Source organism: Orycteropus afer, unplaced genomic scaffold (genome assembly GCF_000298275.1).
Source record: "Orycteropus afer afer isolate SDZICR_OR568_19922 unplaced genomic scaffold, OryAfe1.0 scaffold00017, whole genome shotgun sequence".
In the NCBI taxonomy this organism is placed as follows: Eukaryota; Metazoa; Chordata; class Mammalia; order Tubulidentata; family Orycteropodidae; genus Orycteropus; species Orycteropus afer.
The window spans coordinates 10771221-10787850 of NW_006921604.1; the positions used below are offsets into that span (position 1 = coordinate 10771221).

General features: G+C 39.5%; 1 protein-coding gene across 1 annotated transcript in view; it reads right to left on the reverse strand.

Moving 5' to 3' along the window:
• Positions 1 to 16630, reverse strand: part of AFF3 (AF4/FMR2 family member 3) — a 684153-nt gene that overhangs the window by 418854 nt on the left and 248669 nt on the right. The window lies entirely within an intron of this gene.

Consider the following 16630-nt stretch of genomic DNA (forward strand, 5'->3'; position numbering starts at 1 on the left):
GTCTGCTTGGTTTTGAGTCTTCCTTTTGTACCACTCGTCAGAATCTGTCCCTTTGCAACTATGCTGGTTTTATCCCACTGTTTTTATCCCACTTTGTTACCTTACCCCAAAGCTTGTGAGGGTGGTGGTTAGAGAGTCAGGGAGGGAAGATATTCTCTGGTGCTCTGATTAATCCTCAGTCTTGGGTAGGCACTGCAATGGCATTATTTTATTTTCATAACTGTTCCTGCCCTTACTTCAGATATAATGTTGTTGTGGTGGTGCTTATTGTTAGCTGCTGTCAAGTCAGCTCCTGACTCCTGGTAACCCCACCAAGCCTAAACCAAACCCACTGCCATCGAGTCATTTCTGACTCATAGCAGCTCCCTCTGGGTTTCCTAGGCAGTAAATATTTATAGAAGTAGATTGCCAAGTTTTCCTTCCACAACAAAACACTGGCTAGTCCTATGCCATCACCATGATCAATCATGGACCAGACTACTGTGATCCATAGAGTTTTCACTGGCTGATTTTCAGAACTAGTTCACCAGGACTTTCTTGCTTGTTCACCAAAGTCTGGAAGCTGCACTGAAACCTGGTCGGCATCATTAGCAACACATAAGTTTCCAACGACAGACAGATGGTGTATGTGCATGAGGTATATTGTCCATGAATCAAACCCAGGTCTCCTCCATAAAAATGACAATTCTACCACTGAACCACCAATGCCTAACTGAGATGTAATGTTAGGTTGCACATATTGCTGCAGTTCCCCCAGATGCAGTAGGTTTTCACAGGATACATTTTCCCCCTTTCCCCTACAAACTGAAGCTTTTATTTCTTAGCAATGGCAGGGATCTGGGTTGAGTTTAGTGGTGTTTATCATTCCCTTCCCCTAGCTGCAGCAGGTTTCCACCAGCGCCTTCAGCTACAGTTTTACTGCCCTTCTTCCTACAAATTAAGGCTTTTATTTAGTAAGAGAGAGAGGAGATGGGTCTGTGGAATTTCTGCAGCGGCTGCTACTCTCCTCCGTTAGCCAATACCACAGGAGCAGCTCTCTCAGGACTTTCCCATATCTCTCCTGTGAGTGCCCAGTGGAGTTACTGGAGGAAAAACAACCAAGAAGGTACAAACCTCAGGAAGACAGCTCAGGGGGCAGGAGTGCATGGGAGGGAAGGACACAAGGAAGAGGTAACTATGGGGAGGAAGTGAGAAGAGACCTGTTATACTGTGGGGAATTGCAGTCAATGTCATGAGACAAAATGTGTATGAAATGCTATATGGAAAATGAATTTGCTCTGTAAACTTTCAACCAACTCACAATAAAAATTAAAAAAAAAAAGAAGAAGAAGAAGAAGAAGGTGCAAACCTTTCTATGTTTGTGGCCTCCAGGAAATTCACACTCTCAATGGAGTATACATTCAGCTCTTACTTACTAAAAAGTTCTAGCTGAATCTTCTTACTGGCTTATATGGTTTTGGGAGGTACCTGTCCCAGGTTAGCAAATGTTCAGGTCCTGTGTCTCCCTGAACATACCAGTGCCTCCTCAAATTTTGGGTTAGTTCTTTGCTCTGTGACTTCAGTTGTCTTGTAGGTTTGATGAAAGTAGTTAATTTGCTGTTTGTCTGACATTTTTGTTGCTGTAAGAGTGTTCTTTCCAGTTTTATATCTTCTCTATGTCTGTGTTGAAATGTTGCTGTTTTTAATTGTACTTTATCAAGCTGTGTGCAATCCTTACTTTCATTTAAGCTATATGGCCTGGGTCAAGAGAGGTTAGTGCTGCCAAGAGTAGTTAGAAAATCTACTATTTAGTATGCTGAATATGGATGCCCAATTCTTCATTTTCCAGTTATCAAGGATGTCATTATAAATACCTAGTTCAGTCAACGGCTTCCTATCAGAGGTAAAAACAAAGTTTGTAATTTCAGATGCCTGTGAGTTCCCATAAAGACATGAATTTTTTATATGCAAAACTCCAGCTCTTGCTCATTTCAAGATCCTAGCAATCACTGGATTTTTAAATAGTAATAACTCAGGCACTGAATGAAATTTAACAAGTAATATGCCCACAGTTGAAAGTATATGAAATACCTTTTAATATTGAATAAGTTTTTTCATGAGGTTAGATTTTTCATAAATCATCCAAGTACTTACTGAAACTATTAGCTGGGTACTATATAAACATCCATCATTAGTCTGTCAGTTTGTCATACTGAGGTGGCCTGCATGTCGTTGTGATCTTGGAAGCTATACCACTGCCATTTCAAATACCAAGAGGGTCACCCGTGATGGATAGGTTTCAGCAGAGTTTTCAGACTAAGACAGACTAGCAAGAAGGTGTATTTCTGAAAAAACTGGCCAGTGAAAATTTTATGAATAGCAGCAGAACACTGTCTGATATAGTGATGGAAGATAAGTCTCTCAGGTTGGAAGGCACTCCAAATCAGACTTGGGAAGAGCTGCCTCCTCAAGGTAGAGTTGACCTTAATGATATTGACAGAGTAAAGCTTCTGGGACCTTCATTTGCTAATGTGGCATGACCCCCAAAATGAGAAGAAATAGCTGCAAACATCATGAATAATCAGAATGTTGAATGCACTAAGTATGAATCTAGGAACACTGGAAGTTGTCAAAAGTTAAGAGGTATCTTAAAGATTAGTGAGCTGAAATGGACAGATATTGGCCATTCTGAATTTGAAAATCATATGTTCTACTATGCTGGGAATGACAAATTGAAGAGGAACAGTGTTGTAATTCATTGTCAAAAAGAACATTTCAAGATCTATCCTGAAATACAATGCTGTCAGTGAGGAATCATCTCCTACAAAGACGACAAGGTAAAATGACTATTACTCAAATTTACACACGAACCATTAATGCCTAAGATAAAGAAATTGAAGATCTTTACCAACTTCTGCAGTGTGAAATTGACCAAATATGCAATCAAGATGCACTGATAATTCCTGGTGATTGGAATGTGAAAGGTGGAAAAAAAGAAGAATTGGTATTTGGAAAATATGGCCTTGGTGATAGAAATACCAGAGATTGCATAATAGAATTTTCCAAAACCAATGACTTCTTCACTGCAAATACCTTTTCTCAACAACATAAATGGTGACTATGCACAGGTATCTCACCATATGGAATCAAATCAACTGTATTTATGGAGCAGCTCAATATCATCAGTCATAAGTCCAGGGGCTGACTGCAACAGATCATCAACTGCTCATATGCCAGTTCAAGTTGAAGCTGAAGAAAATTAAAACAAGTCCACAAGTACCAAACTACAACTTGAGTATATTCTGCTTGAATTTAGAGACCATCTCAAGAAGACATTGATTCAATGAACAGTAATGACTAAAAAGCAGACAAGTTGTGAAAAGATATTAAGGACATCATATATGAAGAAAACAAAAGGTCCTTAAAAAGACAGGAGAAAAATAAAAGCCCAAAATAGATGTCAGAAGAGACACTGTAACTTACCCTTGAACTGAGAGTAGCTAAAGTAAAAGAAAGAAAAGATGAAGTAAAAAAGCTGATCAGAAGATTTCAAAGGGTGGCTTGAGAAGACAAAGTAGGTATTTGTCTTGGTTCCCTAGTTCTTCTATGACAAGAATACCACAAATGGATGGCTTTAACAAACAAGAATTTATTTTCTTTTAGTTTAGAAGGCTAGAAGTCCAAGTTCAGAGTGCCAACTCCAGGGGCCAGGTGGAGGGCCCTCGATCTTGGGCTTCAGCTCTGCCTCTTGTTCCAGGCCCACTGAAGTAAGCTAAAAGATTCTTCTGACTCATGCAGCTGCTAGCTGCTGAGGCTGACAAACCCAAGATCAACAGGTCAAGTGGCATAATACCAAGATCGGCAGGAAACATGGCAGGCTGCTGTCTCAATCCAGGAACTGGAGATGAAGACTCGGCCAAATGCAGGACCCAGAATGTGCCAAAAAGCTAGAGACTTTTCCCCAGGCTCTTCAATATATATTGGAAGCAGGCCACACCCCAAAGGTAGCTCCTTTTCCACTGATCCTCACAGCAATTTCACCATGGAGGTGATAATAATCGCATCATGGGGAATAACTATATCCAGCTGCCAAGTTACTCAAAACCATGGCCCAGCTAAGTTGACACACAGCCTTAATTGCCACGGTATTAGAAGGAAATGTGCAAAAACTTGGAATTAGAAAATCAAAAGGGAAGAACACAGTTGACATTTCTCAAGCTGAAAGAACTCAAGTTGCAATATTAAAGGATTCTATGGGCAAAATATTGAACAATGAAGGAAGTATCAAAGGAAGATGGAAGGAATACACATTGTACCAAAAAGAACTGGTTGACATTCAACTATTTCAGGAGGTAGCATATGATCAAGAATTCATGGTATCAAAAGAAGTCCAAGCTACATGGAAGGTGTTGGTGAAAAACAAGACTCCTGGAATTGACAGAATACCAACTGAAATGCTTCAACAAATGGATGCAATGTTGGGGGTGCTCACTGATGTATGCCAGGAAATTTGGAAGACAGCTACCTGGTCAACTGACTGGAAGAGATCCATATTTGTGCCTATTCAAAGAAAAGTGATCCAACAGAATGTCGAAATTATTAAACAATATTATTAATATCACACAGAAGTAAACTTTTGCTGAAGATAATTAAAAAATGGTTGTAGTAGTACATAGATAGGGAACTGCCAGAAATACAAGCTCGATTCAGAAGAGAACATGGAATGAGGGATATCATTGCTGACATCATGGATGTTGGCTAAAAGAGAATACCAGCAAAATGTTTACCTGTTTTATTCACTGTGCAAAGACACTTGACTCTGTGGATCATTACAAATTATGGATAACATTGTGAAGAATGGGAACTCCAGAACACTTAACAATGATCATGCAGAACCTATAAACAGACGAAGATGCCATCATTTGGAAAGAATAAGGAGATACTGTACGATTTAAGATCAGGAAAGATGTGCATCAGTGTTACATTCTTTCACCATACTTATCCAATCTTTATGCTAAACAAATAATCTGAGAAGTTGGAGTATATGAAGAAGAACACAGCATAAGTACTAGAGGAAGACTCATTAACAACCTGCAATATGCAGACGGCATAACCTTGCCTTGCTTGCTGAAAGTGAAGAAGACTTGAACCACTTACTGATGAAGATCAAATACTACAGGCTTCAGTATGGATTATACCTCAACATAAGGAAAACAAGAATCCTTACAAATGGACCAATAAGCAACATCATGATCAATGGAGAAAAGACTGAAGTTGTTAAGGATTTCATTGGATCCACAATCAACATGCACAGAAGCAGCAGTCAAGAAATCAAAGTACATAATGCATTAAGCAAATCTGCTTCCAAAGATCTCTTTAAAGTGTTAAAAAGCAAAGATGTCACTTTGAAGACTAAGGTAACACCTGACCCAAGTGATGATATTTTCCTTATATGCATGTGAATGTTGGACAATGAATAAAGAAGATCAAAGAAGAAATGATGCCTTTGAATTACAGTGTTGGTGAAGAATACTGAATATCCCATGGACTGCCAGAAGAATGAACAAATCTATCTTAGAAGAAGTACAGCCAGAATGGTCCTAGAAGGGAGCATGGTGAGACTCTGTCTCACATACTTTGGGCATGTTATCAGGAGGAACTGTCCCTGGAGAAGAACATCACCTTGGTAAAGTAGAGGGTCAATTAAAAAGAGGAAGACCCTCAATGAGATGGACTGACACAGTGGCTACAATAATGACCAGACAGCAATGATTGTGAAGACAGTGCAGGGCGGAGCAGTGTTTTGTTTGTTGTACACAAGGTTGGTACAAGTCAGAGCTGACTCACTAGCTTCTAACAACAATACAGAAATGTACAGAAATTTAAGCAATATCATTCTAATTGAAATTAAATCTGTACATCAAGGAAAAATACAACATATGCACAAAGAGATGATACTACATATATGGTAGTGGAATGTCAATCCATGTCCCTTCCTGAGTCTTCTTTCAAGGGTCTAGGTAAAGGCTGCAAAATTTCTGAACTACTTTTTAATTCATTGTCATTTCAAGTTCAAGTAGATCTCTGAGCTGCACGTTGCTCTTTATGTAGAAAGGACTTATATTTAAGACATATTTAAGCAGGAGAGAGTCCATGTCACTTGCCAATAAGTGAGACAGCTGTTCTGAGCAATCTACCCAGTTTATTTCATTGTCAAACTACTGCTATCCATTTGAAATTATGCATGATTTTAATCCTTTGTGAACTCTCCAAAGGAATCATCAGAAACACAGTAGACTACAACATATATTATAAATTACTTTCCCTGGATTATCTGATTCACAATTATGGTTTATTTATAAATTAAATAAATGTGGTAATTCTTGGTTTATTCATAAACTTACAAAAGAAACTTACAGGGAGGCTTTGACATAAATGAACACAGTTTTACAATCAACTAAAAAGGCACAGAAATTTAGTCAATTTAACTGTACTTAAAGAGATAACAGGCTATCAACCACCTATCAAACAAATGCTCCACCAGGACATGTAGTCTGTATTTACATCCTATGTAGCCACTTTACACGGCGAAGGTACTTAAACAGTTGTTCTAAAGCTGCATTCTTGTAATGTCATTTATAATGTTCCACTTGCTTTCAATTTTATTCCAAGGAAGAGCTGTCTTTATATTTTGTTGTTTGTCAATCAAATTCAAAGTGATTTCCAACAATCTTATTTTTCTATTAATGCCAGTTTATAAATAAACTGTTAAGCAAATATCTAGATTTTTTTCTTAGGTGCATTTGTTTTTAATATTAGGTTAATCCTTTTCTACAGTCAAGAACCTTTATCAAGGCAATTGTTTCTTAGCAATAAAAACAATCTCACAAATATTTGACAAATGGATTCTACAGACTGAGATTTCTTTAACTGAATCTCATTTCTAAAGAAATGGAAAATACTTGATTATCCTAACAACAAGAATATTAGCAGCTAACAGTTATCAGTTTCAAAATAAAATGTTTATTTTGATCACAGAGTAACAAATTGGTTTACCTCCAGAACTGCATTTGATAAATGAAAACATTTTGTCAGACATGCTGATTCACTAAGACATTTGTATTTGCAAATTTATTCAGCAGTAGATGTTACAACTATATAAAATAATTAGTGAGAACAGCATTTTCCCTTGCAAGATGTGTACTGAAACCAATATTGGTTCAATGTCAAAGGCAGAGATGTTCAGCACAGGAGTGTCTGATGTTGAAGCCCAAGCTCCATGGAAAACTCCAAGGCATTTGGGGATACAGTAGCTTCTGCCACCAGTAACTTAGGATACCCCTCAACTCTCCATCCTTATCTAACCCTTCTTCAAGAGGACAGCTCTATTGTTAACTTGTGTTGTTAGCTGTAATCAAGTTGGCCCCAGACTCATGAAGACTCCATGCACAATGGAATGAAACTCTGCCTGGTCCTACACCATCCCCTGATCAGTTGTTGTTATTCTGTTTTTATTAGCTAGTGCTGCTCTGACAGGAATATACCACAAATGGGATGGCCTTAGCAAACAAGGGTTTATTCTTACAATTTGGAGGCTTTAAGTCCGAGTTCAAAGTGCCAGGCTCTAGGGGCTGGGTGAAAGCCCCTCAACCTTGGGCTTCAGCTCTGCCTCTTGCTTGTGGCCCACTAAAGCTAGAGGCATCTCTTCACTCAGGCAGCTGCTAGCTGCTGAGGCTAATAAGCCCAAGGTTGACAAATAAAATGGCACAGTCCTGATGTTACCAAACCACATGGCAGCCCATTACTTCAAGTTCATTGAAAGTTCCAAGGTTAGCAGAGCATGACAAGCTGCTAAACAATGACACAGCTACATGCAGGGTCCAAGCATGCCATAAGCTAAACACTATCCCCAAGACTTCTCCTTATATACAGGAAGCAGACCACATCCCAAAGGCAGCTACTCAGCTGCTTGTGGTAGATCCATGCCATGTGGTAGATCCCACCATGGACTTGATTGCCAGTCTCATCATAGGGAATAACTACCACCAGCTGCCCAGCTATTCAACCAGGCCCAGCCAATATGACATACAATTTAACTACCACAGTTGGTGACAGGACCACTGGTTATGATCCATAGGATTTTAATTGGCTGACTTTCAGAAGTAGATTGCCAGCCACACTTTTTGGCCTCATTCATCTTAGTTTGGAAGCTCTGCTGAAACCTGTTCAGCATCGTAACAACACACAAGCCTCCAATGAAGTGCTGTGATTGGGGATCGAACCTGGGTCTCCAGGTTGGAAGGTAAGAATTATACCACTGAACAACCACTGCCCTCCACTGCTGCCTTTACTGAGGGTAATATGGTCAAGAGCCTCCACCAGGAGTTGCCTCTCAACACACAGCACCATAGGAGGCAGCATAGCACAAGCTAATGAAAAAACAGAATCCAATATTCAAAGAATGTACTACTCAATAATTAAGTCACACATGAATATGTACTCCAAATCAATTTGTAAGGAACTATCAACGGTATTTCTGTGCTTGACATGCACCCTTCATTTCATGTCACAAGCAGCATGCATGGGATTCTCTCAGTCTAATTCCTCACACGCCCTTTGCAGCTTCTTACCATGGAATGACAAATGCAGCCACAATGCATCCCTCAAGGATGTAAGAAAAAAGTGGTACAAACACAAGCTTCTAGATGCATCCCCACAAAAAAGTTTGCTCAGTAAAAGCAATGCATGTTATGAAAATATTCTGGTTTTTTAAAGTTACTCTGTATGAAGTTTAAGAACTTATACTCTGGAATGTGAGAGACTTGAATTTAAACCCTAACTAATTCTCTTACTTTTGTGTTAACCTCTCATCATGAGTCTCCTCCTTTGTAGGATGTGGATGATATATCTCTTCGGATTGTTGAGAGGATAAAAAAAGATCATAGATGATAAGGGCACAATAAATATTTGGTGCATGTAATCAATGATGCCCTTATTACTGTTTCTGTTGCTTTAATTCATAGAGTTTGCTATGGTCTAAGGAAGCTATTCATATCCCTATATCTCAAAGAAAAATGCATTATTAAACAGACAATCACATCACCCCTGGAGCTAGCACTGTCTCCCCCTGCTTATTCCTAACAAATCTCCTTTTGTGCTGAAGTGATTAATCATTTCAACTATCCAAGGACTGCTGACGATCTTTCTAGATGTCTCCAGTCACCATGACCCCCCATCTGCACCATTTTTACAGCTAGGAATCTGTTCCTGGGCCTTTATTCACATCACAGTGGGCTCTCCATTTTAGACAACAAAACCCAGTAATGTCCAAAAAGAACTTGGTTTTTCATTTCTTGCCTTTTTTCAGAGTTCAGGATTTGGTATGAGTGCGAAGGGAATAGTGACAGGCTTCAACAAAAACACAGGGAAATTACAAAGTCAAAATGATAAATGCTAATTATGTAGACCAGAGGAAAGTTTTAATCTTGCAATCTGGAAAGAATTTGCTGTACCATCTCATTTTTCTTCACAGTATCACTTTCTTCAATGCCCTGTAGTTGGGTTTTCTTTCTCTCCTTTTCTTTGTAACGGAGTTTTCCCATTTGAAGCCCAGTCTTTGCCTGACCAGAGTCTTATAATCTGCAACTTGGTTATCAGAGAAGCAGTAGGATATACATATTTTTTAAAAATAAGCCATAACTAAAATATTTAGCTAACCTTAAATGTTCTATTTTTTAAATGCCTAACCTTTTTTCACCTCTCACATATATATGTGAGACTTGTTTCTGTGTCTCTGGATTTTGTGTTAGAAAATAACTCTCATATGCTAATATTAGCTGATTGATTATAGCTTTCTTCCCCTTAAAAGTTATGCCTATATCATGCCCATGTATATCTTTTTCAAAAGATAAACTAAATTCAAAAACATGCTTGAAAATGGACCCCAAAATTCTGTTAGGTTGCAAGTTATTGCCAGAGAAAGGAAAGCAACCATGATTCATAAAGTAAATATACAGATACGAATGTCTTGATAATGTTAAAGTGCTATAGACTTTCGGGTGCCTTTTTTTTTTTTTTAAAGAAAAACTGTACTTTATAGAAAGAAATAAACCCATATTTAAAACTATTTAAAAATATATTTACAAGTAGTGCAGGAATACTGTTTTAAATTAATGCATAGAAAGTCAGTAAGAAGCATGTTGACCTTAAGATTTGTAACCAGGTTTTAGAAATCTAATACATGCTCACAGAAAGATACTTACTTAAAAATGAAGAGCAGAACATAAAATCCTTAGTATTTTTAATTGCACAGAACCAAACGAGTCTGTTTAGAATTACAATAAAAAATAAGGCACTAAAATGAAAACAAAGTTATAATAATAAACAATGAACTGCCCATAGGGTATGACTTTTATAATTTTCCAGGAAATCCAGGAGAGAGATAAAGATATACATGGGCATGATATAGGCATAACTTTTAAGGGGAAGAAAGCTATAATCAATCAGCCAATATTAGCATATGAGAATTATTTTCGAACACAAAATCCAGAGACACAGAAACAAGTCCACACTTCCCATTTTATCAATGGGAACTAAAGGTGTTTTGGAAAATAGTATTTGGCAGCCATGGCCTGCAGAAAGTAGAGGTGCTGGGCAGAGGTACTGAACAGAGTAATTCTCTAGTACTTCTGAGGTACAGATGGGCCCAGGAATGGAACTATGAGCAACTGAAAATACTCTTCATGTTAAAAAAAATTAGCCAATCTGGGAAGCTAAAAAACCCTGATACAGCAGTGGTGGCTCAGTGGTAGAATTCTCACCCAAGCTCCATTCCTATGTACCACAAAGGTATGGCTATTACTCATCTGCCGGAGGTCTGTATGCTGCCATGATACTGAACATGTTTCAGTGCAGCTTCCAGACTAGGACAGACTAGGAAGTAAGGTTCAGTGAGCTACTTCCAAAATCAGCCAATGAAAAAACTCTATGGATCACAAGGCTCCAACTACGACTGATAGCAGGGTAGGGCAGACCTGGGAAGTGCTTTGTTCCATGGTGTGCGTGGGGTCCCCATCCCCATGAGCTGGGAACCAACTCCACAGCAGCTAACACCACCACCACCAGCAACAAAGAACCCTTACAGTGGGGTGCCTATTCTGAAATCACAGGCAGTATAGGTAGCTGTCAAAATCAGCATAAAACACCACCCACGATGGAAACTAAGAAGAAATGACCCAAAAGTTAGAAATAAACTCAGGAAAATGTGGTGTGAGAGATACCAGGGGCATGAAATTTAAAATGGAATAGGTGGTCATCAGAATCAAATGCTAACCCAGAGATCAAATGATGAATGCAAATAAACATAGGAGCATGTTCTGCAATTCTGGAAAATGTCTGAGTTTCAAACCTTACATTTCTTAAATGCCTATATTTCATTGTATCCAACAAGCATAAAAACACAGGAGTTGCAAACCCATCAATCAAATTTACCAGAACACATAAAACAACTTGACAGAGGCATACAATGGCTAAAGAAAAATTAGGTTTCTAATTTTTTGTGTGTCTTAAAATAATCTAAATCATTATTATTAAAAAAAAAAACTCAAGTAATTATGTCTGATACAAAAATATATGATTATTATACCGATGTTCTAATTTTTTAAGGCTTGTTGTTGTTGTTATTTGCCGTCGAGTCGGCCCAGACTCACAGCGACCCCTCCTTGGGTTTCCGAGGCAGTATCACTACGGAAGTAGGATTGCCCAACCTTCCTTCCGAGAAGTGGCTGGTGGGTTTGAACCACCAGCCTTCTGGTTAGCAGTCAAGTGCCTTAGGCACTATGCTACCAGAGCTCCTGTTTAAGGCTTATATACCCTCAATCATCAAATTACCATATTCTAACTCAGAAATTATTTTAAAGTTTCCTGTGTACAATACTAATTTGTAGCAAACCAGAGTCATTCCTAACCCTCAATTTGGAAAAAAATAAAAATAAATAAATAATAACAAAGAACATTGTGTATAGTTTTCATTATAACAAAAACAATTTTTAAATGTATGTATGTCTTGAGCTGATCACTTTGGATATAAGTGTTTTAGTTGTTTCAAGAAATGCTTTACATGGAGCATATAAGCAGTGGAAATAGCTTTGACTTCCGGCCCTTGATTCTATAAGCAGCAACAGGTTATTAACCAAATTATCCCAACAAATAGATCATCTCAATTTCTTCAACTTGTACTTTACATTCATGACCTATCAAAATGAAAAGTTCAGTTTCATGAAAGAAAATCAGAATGCAAGTGGCAGATGCGAAAGGTCTGAGCTTTCCTGAAGTGGACACCAGCAGTAGCTGCTAGACTCATTTTCACATCTAACCCTCAGGAATGAATAGGTAAAGTTTCATTTCTCTTGCATTTGTGGTCATTGCAGAATGTGCCCCAAAGCTCCCAGGTAACACAACAACAGTATGGGCAGTACTTGGAGAACTGATGTTTTAGGAGGACAGAAAGCTGTGATAGTCTCCTTCCAAAAGATGAAAGCCTTGGAAACTCCATAGGGGCAGTTTGACTCTGCCCTACAGGGTTGATATGAGTTGGAAATGCCTCAATGGCAATGTTTTTTTTTCCCCCAGTATTAACTGTACTCTATTATGTGTCAGTTATTGTGCTAGCCCCTAGAGGTAGATGGTAACAGCTTAGTGGGGGAGAGACCATTGTAACTCACCATATTAAGTGTGGTAATAAGAATACAGGGTGCCAGAGGAACACAGAATGAAAGCATCTAACTCAGACTTTGGGAATCAGCAGGTCTTCCTGGAGGAAGTGACATCTCTGTGAGGCTTAGAAGATTAGCAGAAGTTGGCCAACTGAATTTGTGGTCAGGGGTAAGCAAACCATGTTCCAGAGGGAGGAGAAGAGCATCAGTTAAGCCCAGAGGTCAGTGAGAGAGCAGAGATAACACCTTGCAGAACTGGAGTACAGACTGTGAGACAAGAATGGAGAAAGATTAAAGGGGAACAATAAAGCAGGGCTGCAGCATCTAAGGCTCCACAAATCTTGTCCAGAAATCTGACTTTATCCTGAGTACAAGGGACAGCCACTGAAATGCTTTAAGCAAACTTATCCTTTGGAAATTTGATTCTGCCTGCACTGCAGAGAGCTGGCTAGAGGGCAGGCAGGAGGCTTGAGACCAGCAAGGAGATCTCTAAAGTTATCTAGATGGGAAGTGATAGTGGGTTGAATGAGGGTGGTCACATGGGGATGGGGAGAAAAGTGGACCACTTTGGGAGAGATTCAGGAGATAGACCTGACAGGTTTGGTAAGAAACTGAATTCTTCTCTCTCACACTGTCCACATTTCACAGCCTGAGTACAACAGTCTATATATATATGTATATGTATATGTATATGTATATGTATATGTATATGTATATGTATATATAGACTATACTGGAGGAAAAGCAGGTAGTGGTGTGAGATAATATTAAGAAGTCCATGAGACTACCAAGTGAAGGAAGTCTGGGCAATATGAAACTCAGGAAGCAAAACAGGGTTTCACTTTTTTTATTGGTCTTCACTTTTTTTACCTGGACTATTTTTATTTTTATTGTAAACACACACATATACATATAGCACAACATTTGCCAATTCAATTGTTCTTCATGTGTACAATTTAGTGTCACCAATTACATTAATCATATTGTGCCATCATCCCCAATATCCACTGCCAAATTTTCCATCACCATAAACAGAAACTTGATGCTTGCTTAAAAAAAAAAAAAAGGCTCCCTCCCACCCCCAAAGCAGGTTTAAACCTTACTCCTGAGATCCAGCTCCACATAGATGGTAAAAGAAGCCAGCGAGGTAGATGACAATAACCAGAGAAACTGTAGCATGTGAAAGGAGAAAAGAGCCAAGACAGAATCCTGAGGAACATCAAAACTTAAGGGATGTCCACAAAGAAGAAATGAGCAAAGAAAGCAGGAACAAACCCAGGAGGGTGTGGTGTGAGAGATGCTGAGGGCATGAGCATCTTGAAATGTAATAAGTGATCGTTGGAATCAAATGACTGCCAGGAAATCACGTGAAGAAGAATCTTTGCATTTAGTGATAGCAGGCTAGGAGTGGTGAGCTTGGTGAAAGGAGCATCAGAGAAGTGGTAAAGGAAAAAAACAGAGAGGAGTAGGCTGAAGGGAAAATTGGAAGTAAGCGTGCAGAGAGACATTAGTCAGAGAAGTCTGCCTAGGAAGGAAGCTGCAAGGAATGCAGCACTGAAGAAGAAAAAAATCAAAGATGTGAGTCATCTGTACCTGAGGTATTGGTGGTTCAGGGGTAAAATTTCTGCTTTCTTTGTGGGAGATTCCTGGCTAATACACCTCATGTGCAGCCACCACCTGTCTGTAAGTGGAAGCTTGTGTGCTGTTATGATGCTGGACAGGTTTCATGGGGCTTTCGGACTAAGAGATCCTAGGAAGAAAGGCCTGGGGATCTACTTCCAAAAACTGCCAATGAAAACTATATGGCTCACACCGGCCCAATCCACAAGCCCTTGAGGGGATGGTGCAGGATTGGGCAACATTTCATTCCATTGTGCTTGGGGGTGTCATGAATCAGGAGCCAACTCAATAGCCATCAGTAACAATCTGTACATGTTCACTTCTGAGGACAAGAAGTTAGTAAGGATAGTGAGGTTAGAAGAGGCCTAAGAGCAGTAGATATTTGTTAACTCCTGGGGAGACTGTAAAGAGCTCTGGTGATGCAGTGGTTAAGGCATTTGGCTGCTAACCAAAAGGTCAGCAGTTCAATTCCACCAGCTAGTCTGTGGGAGAAAGATGAGGCAGTTTGCTTCCATAAAGATTTGTAGGCTTGGAAACCCTATGGGGCAGTTCTACCCTATCCTATAGGGTCACGATGAGTCAGAATTGATTTGATAGCACTGAGTGGGAGGAGGATGTTGTAGTGGATGGAATTCCAAAGGAAGTAGCCTGAAGCAGGAGAAGCAATGCTTCTTGTTTTAGGAAAGAGGGAAGGGAGGGTAAGTGAGATTACGGTATGTTTCTAAGTGTTTCAGCAGATTGGAATTTAAGAGTCCCTGGAAGGCAGGGTCCATGACAACTCTGTTTACTGCTATTACCTCTAGTACCTAGAATAGTGCGTTGTACATTGAATGAGTAAAGCCAGCAGGACGAGGGGCTTCCCACTGGATAGCACCTATCTCCCCAGTGACAACGAAGGTGAAACTACTTCCTGAAATAAGGAGGTACTGGCACTGCTTTGAGGCAAGTGCAAATATTTGACATAGCCATGTGTTCTGAACTAAACTAACTCACTGCCATTGAGTTGATTTCTACTCACAGCCACCCTTCCTTGGGTTTCCAAGGCAGTATTTCAATGGAAGTAGATTGCCTACAAGGAGTGGCTGGTGGGTTTGAACCGCCAGCCTTCTGGTTAGGCTCTGTATCACCAGAGCTCCTGTGTTCTGAACTGGGACTCTTTAAAAAAAAAAAAAATGGTTCTTAGAAGAATGAAATACTCTTACTCTCTTCCTACATAAAGCACAGATGTATACACAGTGCAATTAGAAAATATATTAAAAAGCTCTTAAAAAAAAAAAATCAACTCACTGCTGTCGAGTTGATTCGACTCATACTGACCCCTCCTTGGGTTTCTGAGGCAATAGCAGTATGGAAGTAGATTGCCCAATCTTCCTTCCAAGGAGTGGCTGGTGGGTTTGAACAACCAGCCTTCTTGTTAGCAGTCAAATGCCTTAGACACTACAACACCAGAGCTCCTAAAAAGCTCTTTAGGAGATTATTAATGAAAAATGGTTAAGAAACTGGACTGAACAAAGTAAAAAGACTGTAAGACACACTGCCAGGTAAACATGAAGTTAGTAGTGAGCTCTTAAAGGGCATAAGGCCTTCTTTAAGGAAGATAGTAGAGTTCGTGTACTGTAATCTTACCCTGGAAATGGGTTCAGCAAAAGCAAAAGGTCTCAGCTGGTTGAGTGCCTGGAGTGGTCCATGACCCGGCCTTCCAGCTCTGGTTGCTGGGGAAAGACAGCACTGCTGTATCCAGAAAACTCTGGGAATGACTCAGGAGTGGAGCAGATGCTTAGCAGAACAGGTAAGGCACAAGCATGGATATATTACTGCTACAGAGATAGAGCAAAGATAACTTCAACAGAGGGACCACGCAGAGGAGGGCAATGCCTCAGGCATGGCTGTACCACCCACAAGCTAAACCTGGTCAAGGTTTCTGAGAGGACAGACTGTAGTACCCTTCGGGAATCTGATGGCGCAATAATGGTACTGTGAGGTCTTTGGTGACTTGTGCTTGAGGAAAAGATTTCAAATAGTGATCTCTCAATTGCTTGATAGAATTCCTAGGTCAGAGAGAGAATCAAAAAGAAAAATATAGAGAGTAGAAGAGAAGTCACTGGGCTCTTTGTGCTAGAAATTTAGTGACCTAAGAGTTACATACATATACACACACTTATACTAAAAAAAAAAAAAAAATTTGTGCAAGCGAGTAGTATCTATTTTCCCTTCAGATTTTAAGTAGTAATATCATGTCAGTACATATTTTAATGTCTACATGCTTCTTCCACCACTCGTCTGTCAGTCTCTTGTACTGTGATGACTTGCATGTTGCT